Here is a 21,707-nt window from a genome sequence, read left to right as displayed (position 1 = left end):
TTCAATGTCCATTTAGAAATCGGATGGCAGAGGGGAAGAAGCTGTTCCTGAATCACTGAGGAGGCTTTTGTACCTCCTACCTGATGTTAACAGTGAGAAAAGGGCATGCCCTAGCTGCTGGAGGTCCTTAATAACGGACACTGTCTTTCTGAGACACCTCTCCCTAAAGATGTCCTGGGTATTTTGTAGACTGGTGCCCAAGATAGAGCTGACCAGATTTACAACCTTCTGCAGCTTCTATCGGTCCTGTGCAGTAGCCCCTCCATACCAGACAGTGATACAGCCTGTCAGAATGCTCTTCACGGTACAACTATAGAAGTTTTTGAGTGTATTGGTTCACATGCCAAATCTCTTCAAACTCCTAATAAGATATAGCCACTGTCTTGCCTTCTTTATGACTACATCGATATGTTGGGACCAGGTTAGATCCTCAGAGATCTTGACACCCAGGAACTTGAAGCTGCTCACTCTCTCCACTTCTGATCCCTCTGAGGATTGGTATGTGTTCCTTTGTCTTACCGTCCTGAAGTCCCCAATCAGCTCTTTCATTTTACTGACGTTGAGTGCCAGGTTGTTGCTGCGGCACTATTCCACTAGTTGGAATATATCACATCTGTATGCCCTCTCGTCACCACCTGAGATTCCACCAACAATGGTTGTATCATCAGCAAATTTGCAGATGATATTATGCTGTGCTTAGCCACACAGTCATGTGCATACAGAGTAGAGCAGTGTGCTAAGCACACATCCCTGAGGTGCACCAGTGTTGATCGTCAGCGAGGAGGATATGTTATCACCAATCCACATAGACTGTGGTCTTCTGGTTAGGAAGTTGAGAATCCAATTGTAGAGGGAGGTACAGAGGCCCAGGTTCTGCAACTTCTCAATCAGGATTGTGCGAATGATGGTATTAAATGCTGGGCCATAGTCGGTGAACAACATCCTGACGTAGGTGCTTGTGTTGTCTAGGTGGTCTAAAGCCGTGTGGAGAGCCATTGAGATTGCATCTGCCATTGACCTATTGTGGTGATAGGCAAATTGCAATGGGTCCCGGTCTTTGCTGAGGCAGGAGTTCAGTCTAGTCATGACCAACCTCTCAAGGCATTTCATCACTGTCCACGTGAGTGCTACCGGGCGATTGTCAATAAGTCATTCTAGAATGAAGGGGATGTCCTCCTTTTTCAAAGGAAGGGGCTTCTCTTCCTTCACCATTAATGCTGCCTCAACCGCATCTCTTCCATTTCACACACATTTGCTCTTACCCTATCCTCCCATCACCCTACCAGCAATAGGGTTCCTCTTGTCCTCATCTACCACCCAACAGCCTCCGCATCCAGTACATAATTCTCCACAACTTCCGCCACCTTCAATGGGTTCCCACCATCAAGTACATCTTTCTCTCCCTCCCCCCCACTTTCTGCTTTCCGCAGGGATTGCTCCCTATGCGACTCTCTTGTCCATTCTTGCCTCCCCACTGCACTTATCCTTGCAAGCAGAACAAGTACTACACCTGCCCCTACACCATCTCCCTCACTACCATCCAGGGCCCCAAAAAGTCCTTCCAGATTAGGTGATACTTCACCTGTGGGTCTGTTGGGGTCATTTACTGTGATCGGTGCTCCCTGTGTGGCCTCCTGTACATTGGTGAGACCTGACGGAGATTGGGAGACTGCTTCACCGAGCATCTACGCTCTGTCCGCCAGAAGAAACGGGATCTCCCAGTGGCCACCAATTTTAATTCCATTTCCCATTCCTATTCTGATATGTCCATCCATGGCCGCCTCCTCAGTCATGATGAGGCCACATTTAGGTTGGAGGAACAACACCTTGTAATCTGTTCGGGTAGCCTCCAACCTGATGGCATGAACATTGCTTTCTCAAATCTCTGGTAATACACTCCCCACTTCTCTATTTCCCATCCCCTTCTCTCTCTCCCATCCCCTTCTCTCTCTCTCACCTCATCTCACCAAACAACTTCCCAGCTCTTTAATTCATCCCTACCTCTGCAGGTTTCACCTGTCACCCAGTGTTTCTCTCTCCCTCCCTGCATCTTTTAAATTTACTGCTCAGCTTTTTTTCTCCAGTCCTGCTGAAAGGTTTCGGCCTGAAATGTCGATTGTATTTTTTTTAATATACAGGTGCTGCCTGGTCTGCTGAGTTCCTCCAGCATTTTGTGTGTTGCTCGGATTTCTAGCATCTGCAGATTTTCTCTTATTTGTGGGATGAACTGAATAAGTATTTTGTATCAGTATTCACTGTGGAAGACACCAGCAGCATGCCAGAAATTTGAGATGGTCAGGGGCAGAAGCGAGTGTAGTAGCTATTACTAAGGAAAGGTCTAAAGGTAGATGAGTCAATTGGACCAGATGGATGACACCTGGTGTTCTGAAAGAAGTTGAAGAGACTGTGGAGGCATTAGTAGAGGTCTTTCAAGAATCACTAGGTTCTGGAATGGTTCTGGAGGACCAGAGGATTTGTAACATGTACATCAAAACATATAGTGAAGTGCAGCATTTGATCAACAACCAACGCAGTCTTCAGGATGTGCTGGGGGCAGCTTCAAGAGTTGCCCTGCTTTCAGCGCTAACATAGCATGCCCAAAACTTGTTAACTTTAAAATTTTCTCTTTGAAATGTGGTGGTGGGGAAGGGGGGGAAGCAAGACAACCCGGAGGAAACTCATGGGGAGAACGTACAAACTCCTTCTGGATAATGGCAGAATTGAACCTGAGTCACTGATGCTGTAATAGCGTTACATTAACTGCTATGCTACTATTTTACTATTTAAGAAAGAAGGAAGGTAAAACACAGGAAATTATAGGTCAGTTAACCTGACTTCAGTGGGTGGGAAGATGTTTGAGTCTATTATTAAGGATGAGGTTTTGGGGTACTTGGGGGCACTTGATAAAATAGCCGAAGTCAGCGTGGTTTTCTCAAGGGCAAATGTTGCCTGACAAATCAGTTGGAATTCTTCGAGGAATAGCAGGCAGGATAGACAAAGGAGAGTCAGTGGATGATGATTATTGTGATTTTCAGAAGGCCTCTGACAAGTTGCCACACACGAGGCTGCTAAACAAGAGCCCATGGTATTACAGAAAAGGTACTACTGTGGACAAAAGATTGGCCGACTGGCAAAAGGCAAAGAATAAATTTCACCTTTTCTGGTTGGCTGCTGATGACAAGTGGTGTTCTGTATGGGTTGGTGTTGGTTTCTTCTATTTTTTTTTTGCATTTATATGTCTGATCTGCATGATATTGATGGCTTTATGGCAAGATTTGTGGATGACATGAAGATAGGTGGAAGGGCAGATAGTATTGAGGAAACTGAGTTTTGCAGAAGAACTCGGACAGATTAGAATGCTGAAAGAGGAGGCAGATGAAATACACTGTAGTAAAGTGTATGGTCATGCATTTTGGTGGAAAGAGTAAAGGTGCAGACTATTTTCTGGATGGGGATTGAATTCAGAAACTGAAAGCGACCAAATGAAAGATTCCTGAAGGGCTAATTTACAAGTTAAGTTGGTAGTAAGGAAGACAAGTGCAATGTTGGCATTCATTTCAAGAGGTGTAGAATATAAAAGTTATGGATGTAACGCTGAGACTTTTATAAGGCATCAGTTAGACCAAGTTTGGAGTACTGTGTTTGCTTTTGTGTTGCATATTCTAGAAAACATATTGACATTATAGAGTCCAGAGGAGGTTTTTGAGAATGATTCGAGGAATGAAAGGGTTAATGTATGATGAGTATTTGGTTTCGGGCCTGTACTCACTGTTTGGAAGAATGAGGGGGATTTTATTGAAGGCTACTGAATATTGAAAGACCTAGATAGAGTTGGACATGGAGACGATGTTTCAAACAGTGGGAGTGTGTAGGACCACCAGGCAGACTCTCAGATTAGAAAGATATCCCTTCAGAACAGAGATGAGGAGGGTGTTTTCTTTTTAAGCCAGAGGATGGTGAATCTGTGGAAATCATTGCTGTGGAGACCAAGTCATTGGGTATATTTAAAGTGGAGGTTAATAGGTTCTTGATTAGTAAAGGCATTAAAGGTTATGGGAAGAAGACAGGAGAATGAGGTTTGAGAGGGAAAATATCCATGATCGAATGTTGGAGTAGAGTCAATGGCTGAATGGCCTAATTCTGCTCTTGCACTTTATGGTATTATATAAGCAACACTCACAAAAACACAAATTATATGCAATGTTTACAGGATAGAGCCCAATTAGACCACAAAACAGCCATACCAAGTCCATTTAGTGCTAACTGACCATAGTATTATTAAACTATGGTGATGAGGGTTTCCTTGGTTGGTTTAGGAACCAAATGTCTGAAAGGAAGTAGCTGTTCTTGAAGCTGGTAGTGGGACTTTTTATCTTCTGTACTTCCTGACTAATGATGGCTGTGAGGATCTGTGATGATGTTGCCTTCTTGATACTACTGATGAGTAATATCTTTTGATATGCATATACAGTTTAAGTATACAGTACATAAGGAAAATGGAAGGTTAGAAACACTTGCTTATGACCATAGACATTTCTTGTTTTCTGGAAATTTGAGGAGGTGGGGAGAAAAAACAACACTTGGAAGGAATATGAATGAGAACGTGTGTCTCCTTTTTCTCTGTTCACACGGGATTCTTGGTGTCCAGAGACAAATGGCAGATTTTGTTTGTATTGACCTGATTGTCTGGGAAGTAGTTATAGGGACTGTTTTCTTGTAATTGTTCAGGTGGATTTCATCAATTACCCATTTTATAACAGTTATAAAAAAAAAACCCAGCTTGGGAATGATTGACTCTCCTAAGCTCCTGACCAATGAGTAGATATGTAGCAGAGAACCGTTTGTTTCACACCTTCACATTAATCACTTGGCACCATAGCTCATTCGGTATGCCCCTTTTTTGAAATGTGATTCATGCAAGGATGTGCATTGATTCATCTGTCATGTATACCCTCTTGCATGTGTGTTTCTCTTTCAAAGATGTGAATCATTAGAACTGCGAATTTGACTGCAGGAAGCACGCTGGCAGATTTGTATGTGAAACACCTCTTACCACGTTTGTTCTGATTTCCCTGAGTTCTAGTGGATACATAAATGAGCAGTGGTGCAGTAGTAGCATTGAACCTTAGAACGGAAAATCCTACAAAAAGTAGTGGATATGACCCAGTTCATCACGGAGAAAGCCCTCCCACCATTGAGCACATCTACTCGAAATGTTATCGCAGGAAAGCAGCATCCATCATCAGGGACCTCCATCACCGAGGTCATGCTGTCTTCTTGCTGCTACCATCAAGACGGAGGTACAGGAGCCTCAGGATCCACATCACCAGCTTCAGGAACAGTTATTACCACTCAGCCATCAGGCTCTTGAACAATAGGGGATAACTTGCCCCACCATTGAAATGTTCCCACAACCTATGGACTCACTTTCAAGGACTCTTCATCTCATGTTCTTGATATCTGTTGCCTGTCTGCAGTCTATCGCACACTGGTTGAATGACCAAGTTGATGTGGTCTTTCATTGATTCTGTTAATGAAAGGGTTGAAAAAAAATGATGAGAGGAGGGTTTGGACTGCTGGTGTTCCTCTGCTGTAAGACGAGTGGAATATCCTCTTTCTGGATCTGACTTACTAATTTCTCCTTGCATGCAAAGTTGGGAAGGAACTCGAGTAAAAGCTTGTTGGTTCTGAGCTAGAATTGCCTTACTGCCCATAAAGTGTTTGAAAATACTCCTACAGTGTCAAGCATTCATAGCTACTAAGTGGTTATTCATGAGGGCTTTTGACTGAGGGAATATTGAGAATATTTTGATTATAATCAGAAAGACATTGACAGACCTCAGGACAAGCTGATTATCAGTCTGTCACTGGATTGAGAGACACTTCATTTTCAGGGGTGTATCTTTTTAGCTAAGACAATAAACTTGTCTCCTTTAAGTGGATGTAAAGTATCCTGCAGTACAATTCAGACAAGAGTAATGATTTCTCTTGGTGTCCAGGTTAATGTACTACTCTCAACCAACTGGCATTCAGATCTCTGCTGCAACTTGTATCCTAGAGTGTGGAAAATTGTGGTGGTAATTGCCCGAGTCACTACATTGTATTTCATTATATGTGAAACTGACAATTATTTATAAAGTAGGAAGCTAAATAATTGTCACAACTAGCCATATTTTGCATTCTTTCACTTTTTCTCTCTTCTCTCTGCCCCACCCCACCTCTTCTCTCCATCCTGCCAAGCTCAAGGACAGCTTCCATCTGGCTTTTATAAGCTACTGAACAGTCCCCTAATTGAATAAGATAAACTCCTAACATTATAATTTATTTTATGATGGCCTTGCACTTTATTGTTTGCCTACACTTCACTTTCTCTATTACTCTAATACTTGATTCTGCATTCTGTTGTTGTTTTTCTCTTTCCTAAAGCAGTGGTTCCCAACCACCGGGCCGTGAACCGGTACCAGGCCGCAAAGCATGTGCTACTGGGCCGCGAGGAAACAATATGATTTGGCGATAAGAGTCAGCTGCACCTTTTCTCATTCCCTGTCACGCTCTGTTGAGCCATTACGCATGCGAGGTCATTACCCGCGCGTCATCTGTGTCAGCGCGGGAAGGAGATCAACTCCTCGAGTTTGCAAATGACGACAGGCTGAAAAGTATGTTCGACATAACATCTCTGCCAGCATTCTGGATCAAAGTCAAGGCTAAATATCCTGAGATAGTCAAGAAAGCACTGAAAACGTTGCTTCCATTTCCAACATATCTCTGCAATGAATGCAACGAAAACTAAATTGCGGAATAGACTGGACATAAGGAACCCCGTTCGAGTATCGCTTTCTCCCATCACCCCTTGATAGGACCGTCTTGTTGCAGGGAAACAAGCCCAGGGCTCCCACTGATTCAGCGATGTTGGTGTGTTGCAATGATTTTATACGTTCATACAGGGAAAATATGTGCTGTGTGTTTAATATCTAAACATTACTTAAAATCTTATGATGCTATTGACTTATATAACCATATAACAATTACAGCACGGAAACAGGCCATCTCTGCCCTTCTAGTCCGTGTTGAACGCTACTCTCACCTAGTCCCACCGACCTGCACTCAAGCCCACAACCCTCCATTCCTTTCCTGTCCATATACCTATCCAATTTTTCTTTAAATGAAGATATCGAACCTGCCTCTACCACTTCTACTGGAAGTTTGTTCAACACTTCAAGCTCCCCGTCCTCCCCTGATAATTGACTTATCACTATATTCATGCGAGGAAAATATGCGCTGTGTGTTTAATATTAAATTCATTAGATAAACCCTTTTAGAAATGAAATTGAGTGTGTTAGCCACTTATTACCTATATTCCGGTCGTGATTAACACCCCCCCCCCCCAGAATTGCCAAAAACGATTTGCAGGAAAAAAAATCGGCAGGTACACACATGCGCAGTGGTGCCCGCGCAAGGCTTCATGGTCATTGTAGTCTTTCTCTGGGTAAACACAACGTATTTGACTGCTATCTTGGCCGTTGGCAGCCCTACCCCACTGGGTCGGCTGGTCCGCAAGAATATTGTCAATATTAAACTGGTCCACAGTGCAAAAAAGGTTGGGGACCCCTGTCCTAAAGTACACTGATGTGATGGTATGGATGGTATGCAGATCGCAGTTTCTCACTGCTCCATACATGTGCTGATAATACATGATTTTACTGGAAAACCAGTGGTGCCTCGTACGTGATCTCCCTGTTTACAGTTCTGTGGAAAGCTCCTGCAGCACATTCTCATTGCATAGACAAAAGGACCTGTGGAACGTGTACCGTGCAGGCAAGAAACTTTAAATGAGAAAATTGCAGATTTTGGAAATCCTAAAAAGAGACCACTTGGATACTCAACTCCTCAGATGTCATCTGTAGAAAAAGAAACTTACGATTCCTTACTTTTCTCAGTTCTGATGAAAATCCTGCAGCGTTAACTTTGCTTCCCCTTTTCTCAAACGCTGCCCATTCAGCTGCAGACTTCAGACATTTTCTGCCTTTATTTTACAATTAAAAAACATACTTCATCAGTCATCCCTCTGTCTCTAATAGAGTTCACATGCTTTTACCCCAATTTGACCTTCAGTTAGTGCAGGCATCCTCCTGTCTATCTACATGACTTCCTTATCAGGTACAGTATTTCTTTTTCCCTCTTTATTCACCCTTGGCAAACCTTCCTGTCTCATTTTGCACAGACATATGAAAATAAAAACTGAGCAGGGGTCAGAGGTTGCAAGACAACTAGTGGCTTGGTCAAAGAGATAATGATTTTGAGTGGGCAATTTTAGACTATAGGACACCTCTGGCTAAAGGCTCCTCTGGTAATTGAGTGGTTGAGAATGAGGAATGTACACAGCCCATTTCTGAAGTAGTTTCTCCTCATTATTCACGTCTTTCCCTTTCTCACTTAGCAGGTAGTTTGTTGGGGGGGGGTTGTCAAGTCTTTCGAGCAAATCTCAGGAGGATTTAAAATATTTTCAGCATTTAAGGTTTCAAAGGAGAATGTGAAAGAATGTGTTTGTTGTAGGGAAAGCTAGTGAGATTAAGTAGCACCTGGTGTAAGGGTCTTGGTAGAAGCCACAGTGAGGCAGTTGAGATATTCAAATATCGAAGGGACAAAACATGAGGGAGAACTAGGCTTAGGTGGGCAGTGCCACATCTGCTCCACTTTCTCTCTGGTATCACTCCCACCTGAATCCTTTCCATGAAATTCCTTAATACAGGATGCAATGAGTCCATAGCTAGAGATCTGTTCGAGGAGACTATCCCTGCCAAATCTCACTAGGTGACGAGTAAAGTTACCATTGATTGTTCTTACAATATGATAACTCCCAACTCTCACTGCATGGTCAAGGATCCCTGCTTAGCTTCACCATTCCTGCCGGAGACTGCCTTGCCTTCATTCAGTATCTTTCAACAGGCAAGCTGCTGAGAATGGGAGCTCTTATCACAGCAAAGAACAATCTACTCGGGTAGCCTCTGTAGAAGAAAATAGGTGTTGATGTTTTGGGTTGAGATCCTTCAACTGTAACAGGGAGTTTGTATTTCCCCACTTTAGATGCTGCCTGATCTGGTGAGTTCCTCCAGCAGTTTGTTTCTTGCTCTGCATTCCAGCATCAGTAGTTTCTTGTGTCTCCACTCTCATTATTTGAGAAAGGAAGCTTGAGAGCCATGGGGTGTTCAGTGTGAGCATTTTGGAAATTTGCTACTTTTCAGGAGGAGGGGAAAATAAACTTTTGTGTTAAAATGTCAACAGTACCTTGCTGGGTTGCCAGGTTCCACAACATCTTCCAGCATTTCTGTACAATGAAGAATCTTGGGAAATGAATAACCCAAAGCATTTGCTAAAACAGGGTTAAATAATCTAAAATAAGCTCCCCATCCCAAGAAAAGACAATTTCTAACCCAAATTGACACTTTCCTGAATTCTCTAGAGTTACCACTTTAAGCAAAGAACAAAATAGAATGATGACTGCTGACATAACTGAAGCTGAACTAAAAACTGCAATTAGTAGGCTCAAATTAAGCAAGTCACCAGGTTCAGATGGGTATACGGCAGAGTGGTACAAAGAAATTAAAATTTCCTGTCTTACTCCACACACTTTAAAAAAGGCACAAAAGCCACCCAGCTGGAAGGAAGCGATAATCTCAGCGAAACCGAAAGAAGGCGAGGATAAAATGGATTGTGGGTCATTTAGGCCAATATCTGCTCTTAATGTAGATTATAGATTATTTACCTCCATCATGGCCAAACGATTAGAAGAATTTCTACCCATATTGATACATAATGATCAGACAAGTTTTATACAACAACACCAAACACGACAATATACGAAGGACACTTTACATTATGGATCATATACAAAAAAATAAAATCGAAGTAATAGTGATAAGCGTGGATGCTGAAAAGGCATTTGATTCGGTTAATTGGAATTTTCTTTACAGAGTTTTACATAGATTTGGTTTCCATGACACCATTTTCAATTTTTAAAACTATACGACAACCCTACTGCTAGGTTGTCAAAACTATATGACAACCCTACTGCTAGGATTAAAATCAATGGGTATTTATCAAATAGCTTTACCCTAGAAAGGGACACAAGACAGGGTTGTGCATGGTCACCTCTACTCTTCGCATTGTATCTGGAACCATTAGCTCAATACATCAGACAAAATGAAGATATCAGGGGAATTACTATTAAAGGGACAGAGCATAAACTGGCCTGTTACATGGATGATATTTTGATCTACCTAGGGCAACCAACATACTCTTTACCTAAATTGATGCAATCCTTTGAACAATATGGTCAATTATCAGGATATGAAATCAACATAGATAAAACCCAATTACGTTCATATAACTATAGCACACCAAGAGAATTTGAAAGTAGATATCCCCGGGCATGGCAAGCAGAGTCTTTCAAATATTTGGGTATCATTATGCCAAAAGATTTGTCAAAATTATCAGAATGCAATTATCAGCCTATATATAAAAAATTAAGGAAGATATAACAAGATGGAACCTAATTCCCTTTTTTAGTCTCAGTTCAAGGATTGAATCTATTAACATTAATAGATTGCCCAGACTATTGTATCTCTTTCAGACCCTACCAATAGAGATTAATCAGAATCAATTCAATGAATGGAACAAAATGTTATGAAGGTATATATGGCAAGGTAAAAGGCCTAGAGTCCGTCTCAAAACTTTGCAATTAGCCAAGGAATGGGGGGATGGGGCCTACCTTCTCTTAGAGATTATTATTTTACAGCACAGTTGAGAGCTGTGATATGTTGGTGCAACCCTTCATATGACACTCAATGGAAAAACATTGAGGAGGGGATTCTTCCCATCCCCATGCAGGCAATTTTGGCTGATAACAACCTACAAAGGTACATAAATACTATTGATAATCCATGGGTGAAATGGACTCCTAAAATATGGAAAACTATTATAAAAATATATATAAACTAGAGAGAAACATTGCAATTCTTAAATGGTGTGCCTATGACTCGGATTTTACGCCAAATAAACTGGATGCTAGACTTAAGGACTGAACAGCTAAAGGAATAACAGTTCTTTGCAATATAATGAAAGAAGGAACACTGTTCAGTTTTGAAATGCTCAAAGAGAAACACTTATTAGAAAAACAAGACTTTTATCAGTATCTACAGTTGCGACAGTATGTTAATAGGAGAGTTAAAAATATAACCAAGGCAAGTACATGTCTGATAGAGCTATTTAGAAAAGCATATAATTCAGATAACGGTAGTAGAATCATTTCAAGCGTGTATAAGGGTTTGTCAAATTTTAAAACACATTCGACTTCATACATTAAAACAAAATAGGAGAAGGAAGGTGGGATAATTATATCTGAGGAAGAATGGACAATAATATGGAGGTATCAATGTAAGTGTACCAGTTCACAGAAATGGAGGGAGTTTGGATGGAAAAACTTGATAAGATATTTTATTACACCCTCTCAGAAATCACATTATGATAGTAACCTCCCTGTTTGCTGGAGAAATTGTGGAAATGAAAATGCAAACCATTATCATATTTTCTGGGATTGCCCCATTATCAGAGACTATTGGAGTGGGATACACAATGCCCTATGAGACATTTTCAAATGTGAAATATCCTTAGAAAGTAAGACCATATATTTTGGGTATGTACCTCAAGAATGGTTGAAAAGAGATAAATATTTAATGAATAGACTGCTGTTGGCTGGTAAAAAGACTCTTACCAGGAAATGGTTATCACAGGAGAGCCCAACTTTAAACGCATGGATAGAAATTACAATGGACGTTTAAAAATGGACAAGATAACAGCATCTATTAATCATAAGTTGGAACAATTTGATTCATACTGGAGAAAAATGATTCAACTACATAACACCTCGTAGGCCTGATTTTATTCTCACAAATCAATGAATATGTTGTTTAAAAAAAAAAGATCATTCCCTACTTGTACAAGCATTTGTACATAGTTTTCTCCTTTTGCTTGTTCTTTCTTTCCTCTCTTTTCTTTTGGTGTATACCTCAGATAAATATGTGGGGATTTGTGGCAAATATGATTATATGATATATATGTACAATATCTGAAATACATCTTTGGAAATGTTTGTTTGATGAACTTCAATAAAAAATAAATTAACAAAAAAAAGACAATTTCTTGGTTATCAATGACAAAATGACATTTGAGTTGTTTTTAGAAGTGATTTTAACATTCTGTGCCATTTGCTGGAACACATCTTTGCTGTTGTGAAATTTCTTCACCACCCCTTGGTGGCTTTGTGTAATTCCATACTCTAAGACTACACTACAGTGCTCACTACTGGCTATTGCTACTATGCCATTAACTGCAGAGGAAAATAATGTTTAGTTACTTTAAATTATGATAAACTATTTCCCAGTGTGGCCCAGAATGCACAGTAGGCAATATTTATCATTGCAACCAATCCATTCCAGTGTGTGCTATGAATTAAGAGTCTCTTGTTATAGTGACTAAGACACATTGTCATAAATATGGTGGTACATATGAATTTTGATGTCTCTTAGCTGCTCCAAGTTAATACCACCATACAAATGCATGTCATTAATTAAACTAAGGCCAAGTCATTCATATTTTTATTGCACGTTCTTTGGAAATTACAGTTTACATAAATGCTTCTGACCACTGGATCACTTTAAATTATGGAGCAAGATTCCACAAATAATGCAAACTCAAATACTTGGTCGGAAAACCAAGAAGAATGTACTGTTAATTAACCCCAATTAATAAAAAAAAGTCCTTAATCCCTCTATTCTAGTAAATTAACAGCCATATTGGAACCTCCTCCCTTTTTGTCTTGAACTTGTCTCCTAAGATGATTCCTCCCATTCCCTTACATCAGTCCAGACAGGTTCCTGCTCTTGCCATACTACTGAGGTAGATTTGATCAAAGCTAATTTTCAGACAGTGTTGCACCACCCCAGCATTCTCCATGTAGTCTTTGGTTCATGTCTTTCCTTTTTTTTGTCTAGTATAGGACGATCTTCATTTGGTTCCACTTGGGAAGAGGACACTGGGCACAAAGATGCTGTGGATTCTATGGTGACAGATAAGCCTTGTGAGATCTAGTTCACAAGTGGGACAGGAGACTCTTGACAGGATAGATAGATGGGTGAATCTATCTATCTTGGGATGATATTTGTTCTTGGATTCGATATGTACCTGTCTATAATCAGGTCAGTGGTTTTTATGAGTTAGCGAGAAAGAACATTCAAATACATCAGAATTGAGAGTAGTCCATTCATCTCTTTGAGCCTGCTCCATCATTCAGCATGTGTTTTGCTCCTGTTTTGCCCTATATTCCTTGATCCATTTAGCCCAAAGTACTATACCTAACTCCCTAGCATATTCAACTGCTTTCTGTGTAGGGAATTCCACAGGTTCACCACTGTCTGTGCCGAGAAATATATCTTGATCTGAGTATCCTTAAATTGTAACCCCTGGTCCTAGACTTCAGTTATCTTTCCCACACCTAGTCTATGCTGTTGTGACTTGTTTGATAATAAAACATTTATTCTTCTTGCCTTTCCATCTTCCACCTTCAGTAAACTTGAATTCAGCCAAGCTACAACATTCAAGCGAAGGATATTCAAGCGGTTTGATCGGGGCACAATTGTGCAAGTGCGTGGATGTCAGCCAGGTAGAACAGCGAGAAGAGTTTAAAAGGAGACAGCTTTATAGAGTGGGCAATGGAGTAGAGGGAGACAGAGTAGGGAGGCCTTGGCTCAACGGGGCTTCGGTGATAACGGGTCGAGATGAGGTAGGTTGCCTGTGCAGAATACAGACAGGAAGTATGTGTGTGAGGCCGGTGTTCTATGCTCGATGTCAGATGTGGGAAGTCCTGGAGACTCCCAGTCTCCCGGATGGCCACATCTACGCCAGGTGCATCGAGCTGCAGCCCCTTAGGGACTGTGTTAGAGAACTGGAGATACGGCTTGATGACCTTTGTCTGGTTAGGGAGAGTGAGGAGGTGATAGAGAGGAGCTTTAGGCAGGTAGTCACACTGGGGCCCGGGGAGACAAATAAGTGGGTAACAGTCAGGAGAGGAAAGGGCAGGAATCAGAGGCTAGAGAGTGCCCCTGTCACTGTACCCCTTGACAATAAGTACTCCTGCTTGACTACTGTTGGGGAGGGGTGGAGAATGACCTACTGGGGGAAGCAACAGTGGCCGTGCCTCTGGCACAGAGTCTGGCCCTGTGGCTCAGAAGGCTAGGGAAAGGAAGAGGATGGCAGCAGTGATAGAGGACTCTATAGTTAGGGGGTCAGACAGGAGATTCTGTGGATGTAGGAAAGAAACACAGATGGTAGTTTGCCTCCCATGTGCCAGGATCCGGGATGTTCCTGATCGTGTCCACGATATCCTGAAGTGGAAAGGAGAACAAACAGAGGTCGTGGTACATATTGGTACCATCGGCATAGGTAGGAAAAGGGAGGAGGTCCTGAAAGCAGACTACAGGGAGTTAGGAAGGAAGTTGAGAAGCAGGACCACAAAGGGAGTAATCTCGGGATTACTGCCTGTGCCCCACATGACAATGACTATAGGAGTAGAATGAGGTGGAGGATAAATGCGTGGCTGAGGGATTGGAGCAGGGGGCAGGGATTCAGATTTCTGGATCATTGGGACCTCGGGACAGGTGTGACCTGTACAAAAAGGACGAGTTGCACTTGAATCCCGGGGGACCAATATCCTGGTGGGGAGGTTTGCAAAGGCAATTGGAGAGAGTTTAAACTAGAATTGCTGGAGGATGGGAACTGAACTGAAGAGACAGAAGAAGGGGTGGTTGGCTCACAAATAGAGAAAGCTTGAAGACAGTGCAAGAGGGAGAATAGGGAGGTGATAAAGAAGGGGTGCACTGAGACCGATGGTTTGAGATGTGTCTATTTTAATGCAAGGAGTATTATGAACAAAGCAGATGAGCTTAGAGTGTGATTCAGTACTTGGAGCTATGATGTTGTGCCCATTACAGAGACTTGGATGGCTTAGGGGCAGGAATGGTTACTTCGAGTGCCAGGCTTTAGATGTTTCAGAAAGGACAGGGAGGGAGGCAGAAGGGGAGGGCTTGGCACTGTTGATGAGAGATAGTGTCATGGCTGCAGAAAAGGAGGAAGACATGGAGGGATTGTCTATGGAGTCTCTGTGGGTGGAAGTTACGAACAGGAAGGGGTCAATAACTCTACTGGGTGTGTTTTATAGACCACCCAATAGTAACAGGGATATTGAGGAGCAGATAGAGAGACAGATTCTGGAAAGGTGTAATAATAACAGGGTTGTTGTGGTGGGAGATTTTAATTTCCCAAATATTGATTGGTATGTCCCCAGAGTGAAGGGTTTAGATGGGGTGGAGTTTGTTAGGTGTGTTCAGGAAGGTTTCTTGACACAATATGTAGATAAGCCTACAAGAGGAGAGGCTGTACGTGATCTGGTATTGGGAAATGAACCTAGTCAGGTGTCAGATCTCTCAGTGGGAGAGCATTTTGGAGATAGTGATCACAATTTATCTCCTTTACCATAGCTTTGGAGAGAGATAGGAACAGACAAGTTAGGAATACGTTTAATTGGAGTAAAGGGAAATATGAGGCTATCAGGCAGGAACTTGGAAGCATAAATTGGAAACAGATGTTCTCAGAGAAACGTACGGAAGAAATGTGGCAACTGTTCAGGGGATATTTGCATGAAGTTCTGCATAGATACGTTCCAATGAAGCAGGGAAAGGATGGTAGGGTATAGGAACCATGGTGTACAAAAGCTATTGTAAATCTAGTCAAGAAGAAAAGAAGAGCTTATGAAAGGTTCAAAAAACTAGGTAATGGTAGAGATCTGGAAGATTATAAGGCTAGCAGGAAGGAGCTTAAGAATGAAATTAGGAGAGCCAGAAGAGGCCATGAGAAGGCCTTGGCGGACAGTATTAAGGAAAACACCAAGGCATTCTACAAGTATGTGAAGAGCAAGAGGATAAGGCATGAGAGAATAGGACCATTCAAGTGTGACAGTGGAAAAGTGTGTATGGAACTGGAGCAGATAGCAGAGGTACTTAATGACTACTTTGCTTCAGTATTCAATACGGAACAGGATCTTGGTGATTGTAGGGATGACTTGCAGTGGACTGAAAAGCTTGAGCATCTAGATATAAAGGAAGAGGATGTGCTGAACCTTTTGGAAAGCATCAAGTTGGATAAGTCACTGGGACCGGATGAGATGTACCCCAGGCTACTGTGGGAGGCAAGGGAGGAGATTGCTGAATCTCTGGCGATGATTTTTGCATCATCAATGGGGACGGGAGAGGTTCTGGAGGATTGGAGGGTTGCAGATGTTGTTCCCTTATTCAAGAAAGGGAGTAGAAATAGCCCAGGAAATTATAGACCAGTGAGTCTTACTTCAGTTGTTGGTAAGTTGGTGGAGAAGATCCTGAGAGGCAGGATTTATGAACATTTGGAGAGGCATATTATGATTAGGAATAGTCAGCATAGCTTTGTCAAAGGCAGGTCGTACTTTACGAGCCTGATTGAATTTTTTGAGAATGTGACTAAACGCATTCATGAAGGTAGAGCAGTAGATGTAGTGTATATGGATTTCAGCAAGGCATTTGATAAGGTACCCCATGCAAGGCTTATTGAGAAAGTAAGGAAGCATGGGATCCAAGGGACATTGCTTTGTGGATCCAGAACTGGTTTGCCCACAGAAGGCAAAGAGTGGTTGTAGACGGGTCATATTCTGCATGGAGGTCGGTGACCAGTGGTGTGCCTCAGGGATCTGTTCTGGGACTGCTACTCTTTGTGATTTTTATAAATGACCTGAATGAGGAAGTGGAGGGATGGGTTAGTACGTTTGCTGATGACACAAAGGTTGGGGGTGTTGTGGACAGTGTGGAGGGCTCTCAGAAGTTACAGCGGGACATCGATAGGATGCAAAACTGGGCTGAGAAGTGGCAGATGGAGTTCAACCCAGATAAGTGTGAGGTGGTTCATTTTAGTAGGTCAAATATGATGGCAGAATATAGTGTTAATGTTAAGACTCTTGGCAGTGTGGAGGATCAGAGGGATCTTGGGGGCCGAGGCCATAGGACACTCAAAGCTGTTGCGCAGGTTGACTCTGTGGTTAAGAAAATATATGGTGCATTGGCCTTTATCAATCGTGGGATTGCGCTTAGGAGCCGAGGGGTAATGTTGCAGCTGTATCGGACCCTGGTCAGATCCCACCTGGAGTACTGTGCTCAGTCCTGGTCGCCTCACTACAGAAAAGATGTGGAAACCATAGAAAGGGTGCAGAGGAGATTTACAAGGATGTTGCCTGGATTGGGGAGTATGCCTTATGAGAATAGGTTGTGTGAACCCGACTTTATCTCCTTGGAACAAAGGAGGATGAGAGGTGACATGATGTAGAGGTGTATAAGATAATGAGAGGCATTGATTGTGTGGATAGTCAGAGGCTTTTTCCCAGGGCTGGAATGGCTAGCATGGGAGGGCACAGTTATAAAGTGCTTGGAAGTCTTGGAAGTAGGTACAGAGGAGATGTCAGGGGTAAGCTTTTTATGCAGAGAGTGGTGAGTGCATGGAATGGGCTGCCGGCGACGGTGGTGGAGGCGAATACAATAGGGTCTTTTAAGAGACTCCTGGATCGTACATGGAGCTTAGAAGAACAGAGGGCTATGGGTAACCCTAGGAAATTTCTAAGGTAAGGACATGTTCAGCACAGCTTTTTGGGCCAAAGGGCCTGTATTATGCTGTAGGTTTTCTATGTTTCTATATCCATGGTTCCTGTCTTTCTCTAAAGTGCAATATTTAAACGTCTGGCTTCTTTTATGTGGCTCTTTCTAATGGCTTCACATCCTTCCTATAATAAGGTGAGTAGAATTGAACAGAGTGCGCTAATACTCTGGTTATGGTTGAACTCGTGCTTTATAATGGCCCATCATAATTTCACTCCCTTTCATAATCTTTTGCTAAAGCTCAGAACAGTATATAGCTTATTGGCCAACTTCTCATCCTGTCTTGCTGCCATCAGTTTCTCAGATGCACATTTCTTCGGGTGCATTTGCTCCTGCAGGACCCCCCCCCCCCATTTTTTTTGAAGAAAGGTATCCTTTATATTAAAAACAAGAAAGTAGCTGGGGAGAGGGTAGGATTGCTCAAGAAGGAAAGTTGGAATTCATTCCTGTAGTATGAAGAAATGTGAAGTATTTAATGAGTATGTGTGGGATAAGATGTTATTCTAGGGAATATTGTTATCAAGAAGGAGGAGATATTTGGTCTCTCAAAGAATATTAAGTCTTCATGGGCTCAGTCCAAGGTTATTGAGAGAAGCAAAAACGGGGTGCTGGGATCTCAGAGGACAAGGGAATAGCCAATGTTTCCCCATTTAAAAGGGGCGTTAGGGATAATCCAATAAATAATAGGCCCGTGGGGCTTTCATCAGTGTTAGTGAAGCTGTCGGAGAGAATTCATAGGGATAAAATTTACTCACATTTGGGAAAGCATTGTCTTATTATAAATAGCACAGTTTTGTGTGGGAAAAGTCATGTCTTGCAAACTTAATTGAGTTTTAAAGGAGATGATAAAGAGGATTGATGAGGAAAGGGCAGTAGATGTCTGCAAGATCCTTCGTAGTTGGCTGATGCAGTAGATTAAGATGCATGAATCCATGGAGACTTGGAAGATTACATTCCAAATTGGCTTGGCCAGGGAAGATATTTCTCTGGATGCTTGTAACCAGTGGTGTGCTGTAGGGATCAGTGCTGGGACCTGTGTTATTTTTGATGACTTTGTCGTAGATAAAAAGTGTAGCTGGACTGATCAGCAAGTTTGCGGATGGATATAGATTAGTTGAAAATGTGGGTAGAGAGTTCGTAGATAGAATCCGTGCAAGTCTAAGGTTTTACACTTCGGAAGGTCAAATGTAAAGGGAAAGTGTACAGTAATGGCAGGACCCTTAGGAGCACTGATATACAGAGGGATCCCGGTGCAAATCCATAGCATTTTTTTTTCGTTCAGATTTAATTGTCATTTAACTGCACATGAATGCAGTCAAACAGAACACCATTACTCTGGGGCAAAGGTTCAAATCACAGTTCCAACAGTCTCACACAGCACAAGGCACATATAGCACATATAAGATAGCAAGCACACGTAAAATATAGTCGCACAAAGGAAATACAGTCCTCACAAGAAATATAATCCAAGACTGAGTCCACGAATGTTGCAGTCAACCACAATGCAACTTGTCTTCTGCCAAGCGAACGCTGTGGGCAGCACTGATTCCAGCTTCAATGCCATGCTACACTGCCTCTGGTGGAGCGCACTGATTCCAACACCTCTCTCCTTGGCAGCTGTAAACAGGTGACACCGCCGCTTAAGCACCACCTTACGACCGAAGCCACGCAGTTCCCCCACCGTTTCCCAATCAATTAGTGAATCAGACTTGCAGCATTCCATATTAATAAGGTCTTGCAATCACAAAGAAAGTGACGAAGACGATCATACGCTGTTAGACTGCACACCTCCTTTGTGTACTGACTCCCCCAACACTTCTTTAACATAGGCAGCAATATGATCCACATCAAGTCCAGATCACTGGCAGAGAAAGTGAAGGATCTGGAGGAGCCACGTATTCACAGAGGGGGTGGTTTGTCTGCACCTTCTTGAAGTCCTTTGTCTTCTCCACGTTCAGGCTTGGGTTGTTCTTCGCTCATCAATCAACCAGCCGCTCCACTTCCTCTCTACACTCCATCTCATCATCGTTCTTGATGAGGCCAACCACGGTTGTCATCCGCAAACTTGATGATACGGTTTGAGCTGGATCCTGCAACACAGTGTCATGTCAGCAGAGGACTAAACACACAGCTTTGATGGGTGCCAGTTATCAGTGTAATGGGTCTAGAGACATTGATGCCCATACGGACTGACTGTGGCTTTGCTGTTAGGAAGTCCAGTATCCAATTGCAGAGGGTGCTGTGGAGACCCAGTGATGACAATTTCCCCACCAGTTTCTGGGGTATGATCTCCTTAATCAATGCATCCATGAAGCATTTGAGGGGACATTAAATAAGGCCTAGTTCTTCAATGTGTAGAGGAGGCAGTACCCTGTACTTTCTCCTCCTGCTGGTTCAGTGTTGTGTAGCTCTCTGGCTTCATGGATCAGCTCCAAGGAACCTCTTCAAAAAGATTTTTGATACCTGAAGGAACCTAAGTATGTATAAAGGATGATTTACTATCTGATCCTGCTGTACACTAACATTCATGTAGCACAACTCACTGACCTGGAGGAGAGAGAGATATGTATATTAGAATGCTGTTCTTGGACTACAGTTCAGCATTCAACTCCATAATTTCCTGCAGACTTGACAGCAAGCTCAGAGACCTCGGCCTGCACCCCACCTTGTACAGCTGGATCCTAGACTTCTATCCGATCGCTGATAAAGGTGGTAAAGATGGGTTCCCTTACTTCTGCCCCTCTGACCCTCAACACAGGTGCCCCCCTATGGTTGTGTCCTGAGTCCCCTTCTGTACTCCCTTTACACTCATGACGGTGCTAAACACATAGCTCCAATCTGCTGATCAAATTTGCAGATGACATGATGTTGATCGACCTTGTTTATAGCAGTGACAAGACAGCCTATGGAAGAGAGGTTAACACCCTCAGACAGTGATGCCAGGATAACAACCTAATGTCCAGCACATCTGTGCATGTGAACTTCCCTCTATTGAGGACTTTTACAGTAATAGGTGCATAAAGAAGGCCTGAGAGGTCATCGGGGACACCAGTCATCCCAACCATAAGCTGTTCCATCTACTTCCATCTGGCAAGCGGTACCACACCATTAGAGCCAGGACCAACAGGCTATGGGACAGCTTCTTTCCACAAGCCATTAGACCTGTAAGTTCACATGTCTGTAGCTTGCGACAGAGTTATAACGCAAAGATTTTTACTCCCTCACGTTGTGGGACGGATGTAAGATTTAAATGAATTCAAATTCACCTGGCACAATTATTGGGGAAAGGATTGTTTACTGTATCTCTGTCTCCCTCCTACCCCGTCAATCTATTTGCATTCCAACATTCCTTAAAGCAAGTGTGGAATTTGGACTTTAAGTGATGCAATCACAAACAAGAGAAAATCTGCAGATGCTGGAAATCCAAGCAACACACACAAAATGCTGGAAGAGCTCAGCAGGCCAGGCAACATCTATGGAAAAGAGTATTATCAAATCTTCGGACTGAAACCTTTCGACAGGACCCTTTGAGAGATAATTTGTTTAACTTGAAAAATAACAGATCTTCCACCATTCTCCTCATCCAATTTAAAAAAAGTAAACTGGTGAATGTCCTCTATCTTAGGCTGTGACCAGACAGGTGTTGGAAACACTTCCACAGATCCAACAATCAAAATGTTTTTTAATGTTTGTTTTGAGATTCAAACCCTGAGGTTAGGTGGTAACTTGGACTGATGGGCCAGGGGTGACAAGGGAGGGAAATTATTGCTCTGTAAAATTGATGTTTATGAAACTTGGCAGCTGTGTGCTGAACCAAGGAATGCTCACTGCTCATTAGTGAAGACTGTCAGACTCCTTAATGTGTGGATAATTAACTGCAATAGCACCCTGCTGCTCAGAAACTTGGAGGAAAATAAAAATATT

General features: G+C 42.4%; 1 protein-coding gene across 7 annotated transcripts in view; it reads left to right on the top strand.

The window, feature by feature from the left end:
• The window catches only part of disp1 (dispatched homolog 1 (Drosophila)), a 419,126-nt gene that overhangs the window by 121,230 nt on the left and 276,189 nt on the right, over positions 1-21,707 (top strand). The window contains exon 3 of one of the 7 annotated variants that reach the window (XM_072248256.1): positions 13,050-13,253. The exons of 5 other annotated variants lie outside the window; for them this stretch is intronic. The gene's annotated coding sequence lies outside the window, so the exon portion shown is untranslated. Of the gene's footprint in view, positions 1-1,099; positions 1,121-13,049; positions 13,254-21,707 lie in introns of those variants that run through there. One more of the 7 variants, XM_072248313.1, reaches the window with a different exon arrangement.

This window comes from Mobula birostris, chromosome 2, assembly GCF_030028105.1.
Source record: "Mobula birostris isolate sMobBir1 chromosome 2, sMobBir1.hap1, whole genome shotgun sequence".
In the NCBI taxonomy this organism is placed as follows: domain Eukaryota; kingdom Metazoa; phylum Chordata; class Chondrichthyes; order Myliobatiformes; family Myliobatidae; genus Mobula; species Mobula birostris.
The sequence above is the reverse complement of the archived record's forward strand: the minus strand, read 5'-3'. Positions and strand labels throughout refer to the sequence as shown.